Raw genomic sequence first — 19,121 nt, 5'->3', positions numbered from 1 at the left:
GCTTAGGTGTCATCTCTGGGCCAGCTCATTTATATTACCAGGACCCTCAGTGCAAATCCTGCATCATCATTGGCATGGCACTTGACAAATGATGAATGAGCACGAAAACTGTCTAAGAGTGGTTACAACTTAGTGGAAGAGCCTAAAACCAATCAATCAATCAATCAATCAATCGTATTTATTGAGCGCTTACTGTGTGCAGAGCACTGTACTAAGCACTTGGGAAGTACAAGGTGGCAACATATAGAGACAGTCCCTACCCAACGGTGGGCTCACAGTCTAAAATACCAGATGAAATAACTACCACAGAGAATCATCAATGCTACATTTAATCAGGTTAATAAAGCACATGCTTTCCATCAGGACATTATTTATGCTTTTTAAAGTACAGTGCAGATGGTGTAGACTTATATGTCATGCTTGCTGCATATAACTATGGTCAATTGAGCATGAAAACCAACAAGATATTTTATTCACATAATCAGGCAGCTATATAAGTAATAACCTTTAATAGAGATGACTCTGAGGGCATAGTAAGTTCCTTGAAGGGAGGTCACAGGCAAGGAACATGTATTGTACTCTCCCAAGCACTCATTACAGTACTCTCCACATAGTAAATTATCAATAAATACCATGGAATGAGTGATTGATTGACTTGCATCTTTTAGTTCATTTGAAATGAAAGGGTCTAAGATAGTGCTCTGCAAACATTAGGCACTCAGTAAATAATTTTGATACTCATAACTGTTTCATAAATTCTGTGTTCCTTGATCTCACCATCTGAGATTTGTTTGCATGTATGAGAATTTGTATAAGGATAATAAAATGACTGCTCATCATCCTTCATCTCACATCCATAAAAAATGAATCATTCTTTGAAAGTGGGATTCTTCCACTTTCCCTTGTTTCTCAACCATGGTAAATGGCAGTAAATGCCATTTCATAAAGAAAAAAAAGACTTCTCTACCTTTAATTTATTGCATCTCTTTCTGGAATATGGTTATGGTGCCAACGGAGCTCTTTGCACTAAGTGAATCATGAGTAAAAAAAATCACTTTAGGTCATCTACTGTATACAGTGAGCATACTTATCTGATAAAACAAGTGTTCCCTTATGTATCTTGGCTGATGTTTGCTGCTGGTGCAGAGTTCTTATTTTTCTTATATGTTGCCTTTATTATTATTATTATTATTTTTCTTTTGATTCAATTTGGTCCATCTCAGGGAAAAAAATGTAGAAACTGGACCTCGGTCTAAGAAAAAATCCTGTTTATTCAGCATATGGTGTTTATAGATCTTGAAACACGTTTAGGAGGCATGCTTCAGTTTAGAGGGATCTTCGACATCAGGGATGGTTTTAATTTGTGACCATTCAGATCTGTAGTCTGGAAGTAGCTCTTATTACAGTCAATAAAATGGTTAGTGAAATGAGGGTAAAATATTATAATTGAGTTCTCTAAATAAGACTTTTATGTTTTTCCTCCTGGAATATATATCTTTCTGTAAGGGATTTTTTTTATTTCATTTTCCTTTTATGGTAACCCTTAAGAGAAGTGCCAAAAATGATTGTCTTAATCAGGAATTCTCTTAGTAGCTCAAAACCTTGGGGTTAAGAAGCTACTGATTGAAGACAGAGATGGCAGAAAGAGACTGTGAGCCCACTGTTGGGTAGGGACTGTCTTTATATGTTGCCAATTTGTACTTCCCAAGCGCTTAGTACAGTGCTCTGCACATAGTAAGCGCTCAATAAATACGATTGATGATGATGATGATGAGGGACAGGGACAATCTCCAACCTGATGATTTTTGTATCTAATCTGGTGCTTGGCAAATAATAATGAGCACTTTTGATGGCATTTGTTAAACATGTACAATGTGTCAAGTACTTTTCTAAGAACGGAGAGGAAGTAAATCAGGTCAGATACAGTCCCTGTCCTACATGGGGCTCACAGTCAAAATAGGAGAGAAAACAGATTATTGAACCCCATTTAACAGTGGAGGAAACTGAAACATGGAGAAGTTGAGTTACTTGACCAATGTCGCACAGCAGGCATTGGTCCTCTGACTCCCAGGCTTGTGCTTTTTCCACTAAGCCAAGCAACAATATTACTATTATTATTTATTTCATCTTTTGCTATCTCTATACTGGAAATGAATCTAGCTATCTCAGGCTGTCAAAACACCCTTTGGCCTTTAGGATCAGATAGTTTAGGCAGAATGTTTGTTGTTGTTACTCTCTATAATCAAAAATGTTCTGATGATTCAGTCCCAAGGCTATGTTCAGGGCTCAGTTATCTGGACAACTTGCCAGTGTAGGCCAGTGTTTTGAGTCAGGTCTGTATGAAGTTTACCTCAGAGTGAAGTCTACCTCTTGTAAAGATGCTGCAGCACAGATGGTAGGAACGCAAATGTCCTAAAACATGCTTGTGTTTACAGTGAGGCATCTGCAGGTGAATGCCTCTGGGGGAATCACAGCAGGAAGGTCAATGCAAATGAGGGCAGATTTCCCTGAAGCAGAAGTTAACCTGTAAGACTTATGTAGGTACAGATCTGCTATAGGCAAATAGCAGTCTGCATCACACACTTGCACTGCCTAAGTATAGAACTCAACCACCATTCCCTCTTAAAATCTTCATCTAAATGAAACTCACCTGGCTGTTGATTTGTGATGAGCCATTGTCTATACTTATGAGGGATGAAGAGTCATTACAGCTTCCTTCAACCTGGGAAAAGTCGTCTTCAGTCTCTTTGTTGGCCATACATTTATCTCTCAAGAATCTTGAGAACCACCAGGTCTGTGATGAAGCAAGCAAGCACTAGTGTTTGTGTAATAAGTGCTTGGGTGAGTACAGTACAATAGAATTGTTAGACACAAACCCTGCTCTCAAGGAGCCTACAGTCTAGTGGGGAAGACAGACCTTAAAATAAATTATAGATAAAGGAAAGAGTAGACTATAAGGATGTATGTATAAATACTGTGGAGATTGGGTGAGTGTCACCAGGGTAACATGTCCAAAAGAGAAATCCTTATCTTCCCTTCCTCACTATGACTTTTCTATCAACATAGACAGCACCATCATCCTCCCTATCATAACCTTAGTATTGTCCTCTTCTCATCTCTCATTCAACGTATCTATTTAATCTGTTACCAACTCATATTGTTTTACTTTCACATCTCTAGAATCCAACCTTTCTTCTCTTTTGCAACTATTACCATGGTAATACAAGCTTTTATCATACCCTGCCTTGACTACAGTGCTTTGCACATAGTAAGCGCTTAACAAATGCCATCATCATTATTATTATTACTGAAGCAGCCTCCTTGCTGATCTCCCTGTCTCTTTCCTGGGCTTCTCCTCTGCTTCCCACATCCCAACTATGGGAGTCCCTCAAGATTCAGTTCTGGGTCCCCTTCTCTTCTCCATACACACCCACCCTCTTGAGGAACTCATTCACTCACATGGCTTCAACTACCACCTTTATGAGGAAGATACCCAAATCTACATCTCCAGCCCTGGTCCCTCTCCCTCTCTGCATCTTGCATTTCTTCCGGCCAACAAGACATCTCTACTTGGAAGTCCTCCTGCCATCACAACCTTAACATGTCCAAAACAGAACTCCTTATCTTCCAACCCAAATTCTGTCCTTGTCATGATTTTTCCAATCACTATAGGCAGCACCACCATCCTTCCTGTCTCACAAGCATGTAAACTTGACATTATCATTAACACCCTACCTCCTCCCCAAAGCAGTTGTATATATATTTTACAGATCTATTACGCTATTTATTTTACTTGTACGTATCTACTATTCCATTTCCTTTGTTAATGATGTGCATAAAACTTTAATTCTATTTGTTCTGATGATTTTGACATCTGTCTGCATGTTTTGTTTTGTTGTCTGTCTCCCCCTTCTTGACTGTGAGCCCTTGGTTGGGTAGGGACCGTCTCTACATGTTGCCAATTTGTATTTCCCAACTGCTTAGTACAGTGCTCTGCACACAGTAAGCACTCAATTAAGACGATTAAATGAGTGAATGAATGAACATATCTCTCATTCAACCCACATACTCAATTGGTCACTAAATCCTGTCAGTTCAACCTTCATGACTTGGCTAAAATCTACCCTTTCCTCTCCAAACTCCTTTCACATTAACCAAAGTACTTATCTTTTCCACCTTGAATGCTCTATCAGCCTCCTTGCTGATCTCCCTGCCTCCTATCTCTCCCCACTTCAGTCCATACTTCACTCTGCTGTTCGAATCATTTTTCTACGAAACCTTTAAATCCATTTTTCTCCACTCCTCAAGAACTGCCAGTAGTTGCCCATCCACTTCTGCATTGAACACCTTGCGCCCGTCTACCTTACCAGTCTACTCTCCTACTACAACCCAGCCAACTCATTATGTTCCTGTAAACACAACCTGCCCCCGTATTTCGATCTCATCTATCTCACCATCAATCTTTCATCCACATGCTGTCTCTGGCCTGGAATGCCCTCCTTCTTCATATCCAACACACATTTTCTCTCCCCACCTTTCAAGCCTTACTGAAGGTACATCTCCTCCAAGAGGCCTTCCCTGAATAAGCCCTCATTACCCCTTCTCCGACTCTCTCCTGCATCACCCTATGTTCCCTTTCTTCACCCCTCGTTAAGTGCACGACATTTACGTACATATCTGTAATATTTATGTTAATAGCTGTGTCCGTCTCTAGATTGTTAACTCATTGTGGGCAGGGAATGAGTCTACCAACCCTGTTATGCTGTTATATTATAATCTCCATAGTGCTTAACACAGTGCTGTGCACACCATAAGTGTTCAATAAATACAAATGATTGATTGCCTCCTTTCTCTCCTCTCTCTCCAGTCCATACTTCACTCTGCTGTCCAGGTCATTTAAAAAAAAAAAGTTTAGTCCACATGTCCCCACTCCTTAAGAACTTCCAATGGTTACTCGTCCACTTCCATTTCAAAGAGAAATGCCTTGTCATTGGCTATAAGGCACATCACTACTTCCCTTCTTACCCTATTTCTCTCCTCTAGATTGTAAGCTACTTGTGGGCAGGCAATGTGTCTGTTAAATTTTTATATTGTATTCTCCAAAGTGCTTAGTATAGTTCTCTGCACACAGTGAACGCTCATTAAATATGATTGACTATGCTCCCATTAATAATAATAATAATAATAATGGTATTTGTTAAGCACTTACTATGTGCAAAACACTGTTCTAAGTGCTGGGGGGATACAAGGTGATCTGGTTGTCCCATGTGGGGCTCACAATCTTAATCCCCATTTTCCAGATGAGTTAACTGAGGCTCAGAGAAGTGAAGTGGCTTGCCCAAAGTCACACAGCTGACAAGTGGCAGAGTCGGGATTAGAACCCATGACCTCTGACTCCCAAGCCCGGGCTCTTTCCACTGAGCCACGCTGCTTCTCACATTACAATCTAGCCCACACGCTTCACTCCTCTAACAGCAACCTACTCACTGTATTTCAATCTCATAGTTTAAGTAGTATGAACTTCCTGACTTTTTTGAGCAGGAGGTGGCCCAGGTGAAAAAGGGGGATGGGACCTTCCATGAAACTCGGGTGGTAGGAACCCAAGTGGGACATTCCTGGTAGCAGGCAGAGAACTATCACCCACTTTTTCGCTGCTACCATCACTGCCGTACTCTAGACTCCAGGAGGAGTGGGAGCTGGGATGTGTTAGAGGCGTGGGCCCCAGGCCAGCATCAGATTGCATCATACGACTGGCAGGAGGAGATGATGCCATGTTTGGTAATAGTCAACCCCTTTGCTTCTGGCATAAAATAATAATAATAATAATGGCATTTATTAAGCACTTACTATGTGCAAAGCATTGTTCTAAGTGCTGGGGGGTATACAAGGTGATCAGGTTGTCCTACATGGGGCTCAAAGTCTTCATCCCCATTTTACAGATGAGGTAACTGTGGTTCAGAGAAGTTAAGTGACTTGACCTAGGTTACACAGCAGACATGTGGCGGAGCTAGGATTGGAACCCATGACCTCTGGCTCCCAAGTCCATGTTCTTGCCACTGAAAAGAAGTGATAGGATGTCTAGACAAACTTGTAAGCCATCCAAACCTCTCTTATTGAGTGATAACCCCAGCACAGACCCAATAGAACCAATAAAAACTGATCTGAGTTCAAGATTAAGCAAAGTGTTAAATTGAAGGCAAGAAAGAATCCTCTTATTTTGGCTGGGCTGGTTTTGTCTAAACTTCAGGTAAGCCAGGAGAGCACCCACATGGAGACCAAAACATATGGTGATTTTTGAAAACAAACACACATCAGACTTGGATGGACAGATCAGCCCTATATAGAATACTAAGAATACGAAATTCTGGAAAAAATATTTTAAGGGATATTCTTGTTGAGTAGCTTAAAACAGTCTCTGGCACATAGTATGTGCTTAAAAAATACCATTTAAACAAAAAAGAAGAATATTGCTGCATTTTGGAATTATAAGCTGTAGGCTTGCTAAAAGTTTATTATCTGTGCTTAAGCCTAATGTTACGATCTATCTTTAGTTTCAGCTTTCACAACACGCTTACAGTCTAGAGGAGTAGACAGATATGAATATAGATGAATAAATAATGAATATGTACATAAGGGCTGAGGGCCTGAGGGATGAATAAAGGCTGCAAATCCAAGTGTAAAGGTGACACAGAATGGAGTGTGAGAAGTGGAAATGAGGGCTTAGCCAGGGAAGGTATCTTGGAGGTGATATGCTTTTAGTGAGATTTTCAAGGTGGAGAGAGTGAATGTCCACCAGTTATGTAGAGGGGAGGCACTCTAGGCCAGAGGCAGGTAAGAAGCAGTATGGCTCAGTGGAAAGAGCCCGGGCTTGGGGATCAGTGGTCATGTGTTCTAATCCTGGCTCTGCCTCTTGTCAGCTGCGTGACTTCGGGCAAGTCACTTAACTTCTCTGTGCCTCAGTTCCCTCATCTGTAAAATGGGGATTCAGACTGTGAATCCCACGTGGGACAACCTGATTACCTTGTATCCCCTCCAGCGCTTAGAACAGTGCTTGTCACATAGTAAGTGCTTAACAAATAACATCATTATTATTATTATTATGTGGGAGAGAGGTTGGAGGTGAAATAGAGGAGATTGAAGCACAGCGGGTAGGTAGGCATTAGAGGACCAAAGTGTGCAGGCTGAGTTGTGAGAGTTGTGAGGTTAAGTAGGAAGAAAAAAGGTGATTGAGTGTTTTAAAATCAATGGTAAGGAATTTCTATTTGATGCAGAGGTGGACGGGCAACCAATGGAAGTTTTTAAGAGAAGCCTGTGCTGAATGGTTTTGTAGAAAAATGATCTAGGCAGCTGAGTGAACTATGAACTGAAGTGAGGAGAGACAGAAGGCAGGGATGTTGGCAAGGAGGCTGATGCAGTCATCAAGGTGGGATAGCATAAATGCTTGGATTAAAATGGTAACAATTTGGATGGATAGGAAAGGACAGGCTTTAGCAATGCTGTGAAGGTTGAACTGATAGCCTGTAGTAACTAAATATGTGGTTTAAATAAGAGGGATGAGTCAAGGATAACACCAAGGTTATGAGCTTGTGATTCAGGGAGGATGGTGGTGCTGTCTACAGTGATGGAAAAGTCAGGGGAAGGACAGGATTTGGGTGGGAAGATAAGTTCTGTTTTAGGCTTGTTAAGTTTGAGATGTCTGTGGGACATCCAAGTACAGATGTTCTGAAGGCAGAAGGAAATGTGATACTACAGTGAAGGAGAAACATCAGAGCTAGAGATGTAGATTTGGGAATCATCTGCATGGAGATTGTTGTTGAAGCCATAGGAGCGAATGAGGGAGTAAGTGTAGATGGAGAATAGAAGGGGACCCAGAATTGAGCCTGGAGGGACTGCCACAGTTAACAGTAATAATAATGATGACATTTACTAAGTGCTTACTATGTGTGAAGCACTGTTTTAAGCCCTGGGGGGGATACAAGGTGATCAGGTTGTCCCACGTGGGGATCACAGTCTTAATCCCCATCTTACAGATGAGGTAACTGAGGCACAGGGAAGCTAAGTGACTTGCCCAAGGTCACACAGCTGACAATTGGCGGAGCTGGGATTTGAACCCATGACCTCTGACTCCCAAGTCCGAGCTCTTTCCATTGAGCCATGCTGCTTCTCGAATTAAGGAGTGGAAGGTAGTGGAGAAGCAAAAGAGAAACTGAAAAGGAGTCACCAGGGAGATAGGGAGAGACAGGAGGCAGGGAGTTCACTGAGGAGGCAGATGCAATAGTTGAGAAGGGATAGGATAAGTGTTTGGATCATCGTGGTGGCAGTTTGGATAGACAGGAAAAGGAGGATTTTAGCAATGTTGTTCAAGTGTACTGACAGGTCTTGATGACACTGAATATGTGGGTTGAATGAGAGAGAAGTGTGGATTTCATTTTGGGGTACTTTTGAATCCCTGGAAGGTGGTGACAAGGAATACTTGTGTGATTGGAAGTTCCCAAACTCAGTGGCAAAATCAATTTCTTTGTTCAAGCTAAGGAGAGTCAAGGAGTTTGAAGGCAGTGGTCAAACCTGGTCTGGACTCTAATGGATCCTCAGAAATTTTAATGTACCCCCGGGAGTACATGTCAGCAGGTCAGTTATGAGATATGCCACCATGAAGAACAAGGGAGTAGATACAAGCTAATCAAGTTGGACACAGTCCATGTGGGGCTCACAATATTAATCCCCATTTTACAGATGTGGTAACTGAGGCACAGAGAAGGAGACTTGCCCAAGGTCACATACAACAGACAAGTGGCAGAGCTGGGATTAGAACCCAAGTCCTCCTGGCCCATGTTCTATCCATGAGGCCATGCTGCTTCTTTAGAATCTCTAATATCTTCTTTAGTGTCTGTGGGAAGCATACTATAAGCTATGATTGGAAAAAAATAAATTTAGCTTTTCTTTAAAAATGTGTTGGACCAACAAAGTGATTGTTCAAACGATCTCCTGCTTAAGGGTTAATTGGATCCTAATTAAAGTATTCTGGATAGTCACATTTAATGCTATTGTGCTTGTAATGCATTTTATGAACTTATTTTGAGGCTGTATTACAGAACCACATATTTAAGCTGTTTTTGCAAATAAGCAGCCTTTGCTTCAAATAGATGTTTCTATTAACACTATGACTAATTATTGAAAATAAACATGTGCTAGTCTGAGCTTCTGCTGACTGCCTCTCAACTCATATTTGTTCCTCCCTATTTGCACTGTAGTGCTCATGTTCTGCTCCAACATTTAACGGTCTTTTATTTGAGTGGTCCCTTTATGGGAATTGAGGTATTTGGCACCCCCCAAATTATAATTTGTTAATGAATTCAGGTTATTTTCATCACATTGGCAATAGTAAAAACAACATAAAACTTTAAAAACCCAAAAAGGAAAATCCGCTGGGGGGCAATTCTTTAGAATAAAAAGTCTTTGCACAGAAATGACATTGAGAAGTTTCTTGTAGGCCTGTGAAAATGAGTGCTTTTCAATTTTTTTTGTGTGTGACAGAGTGTAAACTTGTGAGACGAGAAAGTGTCATTTTTCCGGTCTGTACTTCCTGAGTGTGTAGTTAATCAAGAAATCGAGGTATTTATTAAGTTTTTACTGTGTTCAGAGCACTGTTCCAATCACCTGGGAGAGTAAAATAAGAGTTGATAAACACGATATCTGCCCTCAAAGGGCTTACAATCTATTGGGAGTATAGTGCACACTACCAAGTGGGAGAGTAATAAGGTCTATTACTACTATTCTGGTACCACTAAAGTATAATATGAACCACATTCGAAGATAATGAATTTCATAATATTTACTTTGTAATTTCCATATGGAATGTTATTTCATAATAGAAACTGCATGGATGACTAGCAAATAAAATATGTTTCCTGCAGGTTTGAAGAGAACCCTACTGATCGTGAGATTTGTCCTTATATGTGCACGCAGCTGAAAAGATCCAAACATGATCCCATGTTCCTTTGAAGTCAATGCATACATAGCAACGAACTGTCATGTATTGGGTTGTTGCTCTTGTCATTTGAAATTCCTGGCACTGTTTTCAGTTCTGCCTCTTGCTATTCTGATCTCAGGTATTTCCACCAGTTAGCTTTTTTTTAAACCCCAAGTGTGAGTCTTCCATAAAGTTGGTTTTGAATGAGATAGGGAATAGGTAGAGCACGTTTCATAATCCCTTCTTCTTTCATGATGGAAAATGGTTTCATAAATTACAAGCTCAGGTATTCTGGGTTCTGTTCTTGTTTCAGTAATAAAAATAATTCTGGTATTTAAGTGTTTACTATGTACCAGGCACTGTTCTAAATGCTGGGGTAGATCAGGTGGACGCGGTCTCTGTCCCACAGAGGGCTCACAGTCATAATTCACATTTACAGATGAGGAAACTGAGGCACAGAGAAGTTAAGTGACTCAACCAAGGTCACACAGCATACAAGTGGCAGAGCCAGGATTAGAACTCAGGACCTACTGACTCCCAGGCCTGTGTTCTATTCACTACGGCATGCTTCTTCTCTGAGCATCCAGTACCCCTAAACACCGGACTTTAGGTGTAAGGCTGTCTGATCTTCAGAAGAATGTGCATTCACTTAGCTTAACTGCCTGCGCTCTCTCTCTAAGACTTCTGAGCCCCTTATCTTATAGAGTGAGATGATTAGCCAGGGTGGAAGACACAATATACTTTCCTTTATTAAGTAGGAGATAATAATAATACTTAAGCACTTACTATGTGCCCTGCACTGTACTAAGCATTAAGTTACAGATGAGCAGGCATTACTTCACACTCCTGGGAAGCAGGTTTACCTCGTGGAAGGAGCACAGGGCTGGAAGTCAGGAAACCATTCAGTCATTCATTCAATCCTATTTATTAATCACTTACTGTGTGCAGAGCACTGTAGTAAGCATTTGGGAAAGTACGATACAACAATAAACAGTGACAATCCCTGCCCACTTCGAGCTCACAGTCTCGGGGAAGGGGAGAGAAACCAGGGTTCTAATCCCAACTCCAACTCTTTCCTGGTATTTGAGCAAGTCACTTAACTTCTCTGTGCCTCCATTTCCTCATCTGTAAAATTGGAATCCAATTTATGTTTTCCCTTTCCAATAAAATGTGAATCTCTTGTGGGGCAAGGACTGTGCCCAGTCTAATTATTTTGTTACTATGCCAGTGCCTGGCAAATAGTAAGACTTAACAATTATTATCTATGCTCCTTTGCATGTTGAATGAGGAACTCTTTTGCAGAATCAAGAATTACGTGTTTTGCTATTTATTTCATCTAGGGGTGTTCTGCATCTAAAATTCACTAAGTGGATATGTCATGCCACAGAAAGTGACCTAGATAATGCAAATAATGGAACCATTCATCATGTCATTACTGTCAATAATATTTATTGAGCATCTGTGTTCAGAGCACTATACAAGATGTTTTGGGGAATGGGGACCATATCCTTTTATTTTGGGGGAATGACTCAGAAGCATATCTACATAATGGATGGGTGTTCGTCAATATGCAGGTAAACCTACACATTAAATCCAATTGATTCATTTTTCCTCAATTTCAATTAGGCAAAAAATACCATTTTTGAGTTGGGAAATCTCTAGGATAGAGCAGTATGGTTTGACAGAAATCGTTTAGCACAGAAACATGAACCTGTGAATGTTTGATCAGTTCCTTTTTGTGGAATTCTGTTTGCTTTTGAGTCTGACAAGGAGGTTTTTACCAAATTATGGAAAGCAGCTTTATCTCATGTTAATGCTGAGATTTTTCCAAATTGAGCTCTCTGCAAACACGACTTGTTTGACTTCAGAGTTAAGATTCTGTAATCAGTGATACCAGAGCAGCTAAAAGGGAAAACACTGTGAACGTCTGCAGTGTGACGAGCGCCAACTGGAAGTCACTGTTTCATGAGCTCTCTGAATTGCCTCTGGGGAATGTTTGCCAATTGGATAGAATGCAACTGGACCTGGGACCTTCCTAATGAAGGAAATAGGAAGAAGTCCTTTGGTTCAACTGACTTTCCAGCCCACTGATTCCCTGTTAAGACCTCTGTGCATGGTATGTGATATGGTCTAGACTACAGGTCCCACATTGGCCTTTCAAGAACACACACACCTATCGATGAAGTTTACCACAACTGATGCCTTCTTCTAACATGAAGGAAGCTACATAATATATATATATATATATATATATATATTTGCACATTTATGCATGTGTACATATCAATCGACATTTATTAAGCACTTAAATTGTGCAGAGTGCTGTAATAAGTGCTTAACATATACATACACTTTACAATATTTTTGCCAGGGTTGAGTAAAAACTGAAAATAGCTTTGACATCCTACAATCTTTGCTGAAGAAGAAAATTGATGAAACAACTTCAGCTTGCTCACGGTTTTGTGCTTAATGTTTCACTGAGCCTGGAAATGACCGCTCCATAGGATTAAGTTTGAATTTGTCTCACAGTTGGTACTATAATTTATCCATTAAATATAAGCTCCTTGAGGGCAGGGATCATGTTTATCAACCAGCAAATTTAACTCTCCCAAGAACTTAGTACAAGAACTCCATACACAATAAGCACTAAAATAAATAGCACTGATTGATTGATTTAGTTAATCTTTTGTGAGCCTGCTCTTAGTAGACCATTTGTAATTCAGGAAAATTAGGGAAGTTGAGACAGTGAATGAATCCCTCCCAAGTAAGTATGCATTTGGAAAGGAATTTTCCAGTGAAAATTTTCCATCTTACACCAAATTAATTTGGGCCAAATTTACTCTGTTCAGACTATGAGCCCGTTGTTGGGTAGGGACCGTCTCTATATGTTGCCAACTTGTACTTCCCAAGCGCTTAGTACAGTGCTCTGCACACAGTAAGTGCTTAATAAATATGATTGAATGAATACAATGCTTTCAGGACTTGTCTGTGTAATAGTAGTAGCACCCATTTGGTGCAATGTGCTATACTAAAAAGTTAATATAACACAGAGAAGTGTCAGATTGTTTTGTCCTCAAGATACTTACACTCTAATGGGAGAAAAATAGGTGCAGATACAGTAGCCTAGGTAACCAAATGTACAATTGAATAAATGTTTATACAATAGCTATTTCAGGAGCATGGCCTAGTGGCAAGAGCATGGGAGTTAGAGGGTGTGTGTCCTAATCCCAGCTCCAACACATTTTTGCTGTGTGAACTTAGGCAAGTCACTTCTTCTCTGTGCCACAGTTACCTCATCCTTAAAATGGGAATTAAGATTGTGAGTCTCATGTGGAACAGGTACTTGGCACATAGTAAATGCTTAACAAATACCATTATTATCATTATTATTATTATAAATTATAGAGCTGGGAATGCTTTTTAGTGAACCATAGACCACTATCCACCTCAGACACCACCCTAGGATGCCAGCAGATTTTCCTGAATGCTCATTACATTTCGGTCTTTTCAGCTAACGCCCACCATGTTCTCTTGCCCAGCTGTGCCCTTGACTGATCTTGGGGCAATTCACAGAGTCCTGGCTGACATTCAGTTGGATGAAGATATGGGAAAGTCTTGCTTCCAGTTCCTTGTTCGGGGAGGGAAGAGACAAGGTAATTGTCTTGTGGAGGTAGGTCAGAGCTATTGCTATGTCTTCTATTCTCCCCTGTGAAATGAAAAAGACAACTGCAAGCATGTAACAAAACATCTTTCAGGGCTTCTCCTGCTTCCATGTGAGCCCATACTGTTGCAGAGTCTATATCTAAGTACCACATCCTAAGCAGACAATGCTTCAGAAAAACCAGGTAAAGAAAAATTTGATATTACTATTACTACCACCTTTGAACAGTTGTCTATCAGACCATGCTGGACCCAAAACTCTTCACAACTTTAGTTTCATAATTTTTAGAAACTCCTTCCTAACTTGCAACATGTAGAGCTAGTGGCTAATCCCTCATTGCTTGGTTGAAAATGAGGCTGCCAACAGGTATGAGTATTCTGCTTTTCTTCTTTTAATGGATGTCTTACACCGTGGAGAGGTGGCCACAATTAATCTGAATCAGAATGGCATTCAGAAAGATTGTCGAAGATCCAACTCTGAAACCAAATAATTTATCCAATTAGCTAATTACCCAACCTAATATAGAACCTGAAAATCCATCCAAATCTCCTGTGGAGCAAATCCCCCAATTATCAAGATGGCTTCTTAAACAAATGTTTGACCGTCATGGAAATAAAGAGGAGGAGGGGAAGGCAGGGAAGAGGAAGAGGGCAAACTGAAGCACTTCCTCTATAAAATAGTTTATTCCCTTTGCTAAAAGGAAAATAATTCATTGAGGAGTTTAATGGCACTAAAGTTCCTCCGGCAACAAAATTATTCCCATCAGCTGGAACATTTGCATACATAGACAAACACACACAAATATCTTCATATTTCAAAACATTTGAAGGCTACCATCTTATTTCCACTGTTGCTGAGGAATACGGTTCTGTTTTGTTTTCCGCATTCCCTTGACATGTTAACTTATGTTGTTGCCTTAACATATCATTTCTAAGCCTTCTACACCTACGACTATTCTACATGTGTTGTAAAAATGTTTGTACACAGAACTGGGTTCCGAAGAGAAACAGATTGCTGAGCACACCACAATCATAGCTTTTTTTAATTGCATATATAATTATACAAATACATGTAAGAAATATGCATAGGCGCATGTGTACATTAGGTATTAATTTAAGATAAACATATAAGAGCATTTCTCAAATCCGAAGCTAGAAAAAAAAAATCTTTCTTTCCTCAGATTTCTAGCAACCAGAGAGAAGAAGTTCCCTTGATACTTCAGCCCCATAATAAATGTCAACAAAGTTATCTTAAAACATGTACAAAAAGGCTTTCTTTAAGGCTTCTCCTTACTGAATAGCAGTTTTTAAATCACAGGAAAATATTTGATGATGTTTTACCCACCATGTTCAGGGCCAAGATCATTTCTTAGGAAAAATCATTCTGTGGCACTCCTGAAGTTATTCTTTTTGACTGTGAGAACTGGACATATTTCAGATGCCAGTCAACATCTAAGGCAGTTGCATAAACACCTCCTGTGTGCAGTACCTATCCAGTGGCACTAATAATTACAAACGGTGAGGTCCTGGAACATAGGCAGTCTCCCAACATTAGAGCAATGTTCTTTTGCTGGATGAGATTTGGGAGGAGAATGAAACAGTTTAGCGGGGAGCTGGAATAGGGAAGCATAAACAGGCAGAACTGAGGAGCATCTTAGAGAGTCATTGAAGAAAAACATATGGTATAGTTGTGGACATTTGGGAGCAAACAGAAGACAGACCATTACTCAGTGAAGTAAATAAATGGCAGTTGGATGAATTCAGGCTCTCTAAGACAACAAAACTCACTTTTTTCTTCATTATTTCTAGGTGGTTCTAAGCAAACCTAAAGTGTTTAGATGATTGCGAATAGGTTATTGGAGCTTTAGAAACAGACCTGAATTCACCTTGCTTCATTTGAAAATGTACCATAGACACAAGAGTAATAGACGGGAAGAATATAATAGTAAAGGAGATTTTTAAGAAAAGAGTAACCAAAATGGGCAGGGGAAGGAAGACACTTCCATATAAAGATGGACTGAAAATATTTGAACTCCTTGAGCTGAGAAAAATGAAATCTTGGGAAGGGATAAGACTGAAACCTAAAATATTAAGATATAATTATTGTTCACTGAATTTCATTACATTAGGACAAAGGGACAGTGTTGAAAACGAATTAGGATAGGGTAAATAATATAATTATAGTTCACTGAATTTCATTACATTAGGACAAAGGGACAGTGCTGAAAATAGAGATGGTGGGTTCAAAATAAAAAAAATGCTTCTTGATAGAGTAGATTGCAAGCATAAGAAATTTATGCAGGCTGAAAATATCATTAGGTTCAAAAGTGTTTTTTGATTAATTCAGTGGTGAGAGATTTGTAATGAGTGTACTAGAGTAAAAGTTTAAGAATGGAGCAGAAAATTTAGAGATGTAAGATGAAACATCTTCAGAATATCAGCATGGACATCAAGTAGGGCAGCCATCACATTCTTCCTCCACGCAGTATGTTGCCAATGACAGAAGGCATAGCTGATTGGACCTAGGTCTGATCCAAGAGTGGCATTTCTTGTTGTTTTATGTTCAGATTAATTGGATTATTGGATAGAATTTCACTTTGCTTTATCGGGCTAAACTATCTTTTGCATACTTGCTTCCTACTCTCAGATCACCTCATTAATGTTTTGTCACCTGAACGGTTTTGTCCAGTCCTCTTTTCCTAAGCTGGTCAAAATAAGAACACAAGAAATGCCATTTTTGAGTTAGAATAAAGTCCATCGAGCACTGAATCCAACATAGCACCCAAGGGCACTTGCAAAAATAGTGTAATGATTGTCCTGAAATGTAGCCATCCATTCACTACCTTCCTGAGATCCACGGGCCCATTTCTCAATGATCCGTCCCTTGAGCCAGGTGAAAGGTAAGTGGGAAATATGAATTCAAAAGGAAATTGAATCAAGAAATGATAAAATCAATCTGACCTTTGCTCTTTTGAGGTATTAATATTCCTTCTTCTTCTTAGCCTCCATTTCAAACTCATATTGAATGCCTTATTCATATGGTAAATTAAATGGCAGAGATTATGTTGATCCCTATGCCTTGAATGGGATCCACGATGCTATAAACTATTAATAAATGTTAAATAATAATTTCTAAGATAATCAACGGCAGGTGAACTTCTAAATTTAATGACGCTCCAGACAGGCATAATTATATGAAAAGAGTTCCTCTCCCTCCCAATGCCTCTCAACTATTCATAAATATTCACTGAAGAGTATTTGTCAAACTATCACCTCAAAAACTGTCATGATCCTCTCATAAGGCTAAAAAACTAATACTGTACCAGTTGTGACCCATTAACTGGATAAAACACATTTTTAGTTTCAGTTCTTGAGACCGGTTTCAAAAATCGATTTCAATAATTAACTATCTTTCAGTGATTTATATTTATGGGAAATGCAGAATACAGCATTGCCAAGTGTTTTTAATTAAATCACAATTAATCAGATGTGCTGTTTGTAGTGGCTAAATTTGGATCTGAAGTAGCATTGCTATCTCACAAAGATGGTACATCTGTACTGTTAAAGAGATAAGCCACTTCCTTTTGTCTGAGCTAGTGTCTGTCAGATTTCTGTCAGTTGCATGTGTTTACGGTTGCAATCCTTCTTCACTTTCTGTATTGAACTTGCTCCAATTTATGAAACTTAAACAAAAGAAACTGAAACACAGTAACAAAACACCCACTGAGTCACTTTGTAACCTCTCCAGCACTTAGAACAGTGCTTTGCACATAGTAAGCACTTAATAAATGCCATTATTATTATTATTATTACCCAAGTCAAATTTGCCATCAGGAAAATGGGGCTCAATCTGAAAACTCTTTAAGGGTAAATAGTGCCTGAAAGGGATCCGGAGTCCAATGTGTAGAGGGTAAATCCTGAAAGATACACTGAAAGGCAAGTGTAATCTAATGACAACTGAAGACACTTAGGACAATACTCTGTACACAGTAACCACTCAATAAATACCACTGATTGATTACAACTAGCAAAGAACTATCACCAAAGTGATCCACTGCTCGTTTCTCATCCATCTTTTTGACGTGATATTAATTCTTATTGTTAAAGTGAGAAAAATCAAGATACCAGAATAGTAGTGGTACTAGTGGTATGTATTAAGCACTTACTGAGTGGAGAAAGCATACAGTCACTTGTCCTTTCCTGACACAGACACAATCTCAGTACATTTAAGCGGGAGAAGTTTGGACACAAATGTATAAGAAAAGATTAAAGCAATAGAAAGGTGAAAAGAACATAAAGGCAGTGCTCAGAGTCCAGCTAATCCAGTGGTTAAAAGGGCCAGTAGGGGCCACAGAGTGCTGCCCTTCAGGTCTCCCGGAATCCCAGCATTTTAAAAATCTGTAGAGACCTCATGCTGCTGAGCTTGAATCCCTCACAGCCCTGCAGGAACAGGACACGCTGGGAGCGAACACCTTGGATGATATATGGTAGTAACAATTGTGGTATTTGTTAAGTACTTACTGTGTGCACTGTGATGGGTACAAGCAGAATGGGTTGGATACAGTCCCTGTCCCACATGGGGCTCCCAATCTCAATTTCATTTTACAGGTGAGGCAACTGCGGCTCAGAGAGTGAAGTGACTTGCCCCAGGTCACTCAGCAGACTAGTGGTGGAGCCAGGATTAGAACCCATGACCTTCTGCTTCCAGACCTATGCTCTTTCCACTACGCCATGCTGCTTCTCACACCATGCTGCTTCTCAGTGAGTGCTGAAGTGGAGCAGAATTTCTGAAACGGAAGTTGCGTGTATAAATTGGCAAATTGTAAATCCATCTGGTAAGGACTTCCAGAGGAGATGTGATTTCTGAAGGGCTTTGAAAATGGAGAGAACAGTGATCTGTTGGATGAGAAGGGGAACCATTTTGCAGATGAGGAAACTGAGGCACAGAGAATTTAAATGACTTACCCAAAGTCACACAGCAGACTTGTGGTGGAGTGGAATTAGAACCCGTGACCTTCTTATTCTGAAAGAACATAGAGCAGGAGTAATGAAGAGTTAGTAGTAAAGAATATTCACCCCAGACCCACAATACTTATAAAATTATTCCCAAAACTCTACTATTTCCCTTATCATCTGTCTCCCACTATAGACTGTCAATTCCTTGTGGGCAGAAAATATGCCTATCAACTCTGTTGTATTGCACTTTCCCATGCACTTAGTAAGTGCAATTCTCCCCATGTAGTGGGTGCTCAGTAAATACCATTTATTATAATTATTATTAATGATAATAATAATAATTGTGGAATTTATTAAGTGCTTGCTATGTGCCAGCCACTGTACTGAGCACTAGAGTGGATACAAGCAAATCAGGTTGGGCACAGTCCCTGTCCTACATGGAGCTCACATTCTTAACCCCCATTTTACAGATGAGGTTACTGAGGCCCAGAGAAGTTAAATGACTTACCCAGCAGACAAGTGGCAGAGCCAGAAT

The sequence above is a fragment of the Tachyglossus aculeatus genome, chromosome 4 (assembly GCF_015852505.1).
Source record: "Tachyglossus aculeatus isolate mTacAcu1 chromosome 4, mTacAcu1.pri, whole genome shotgun sequence".
In the NCBI taxonomy this organism is placed as follows: domain Eukaryota; kingdom Metazoa; phylum Chordata; class Mammalia; order Monotremata; family Tachyglossidae; genus Tachyglossus; species Tachyglossus aculeatus.
The sequence above is the reverse complement of the archived record's forward strand: the minus strand, read 5'-3'. Positions refer to the sequence as shown.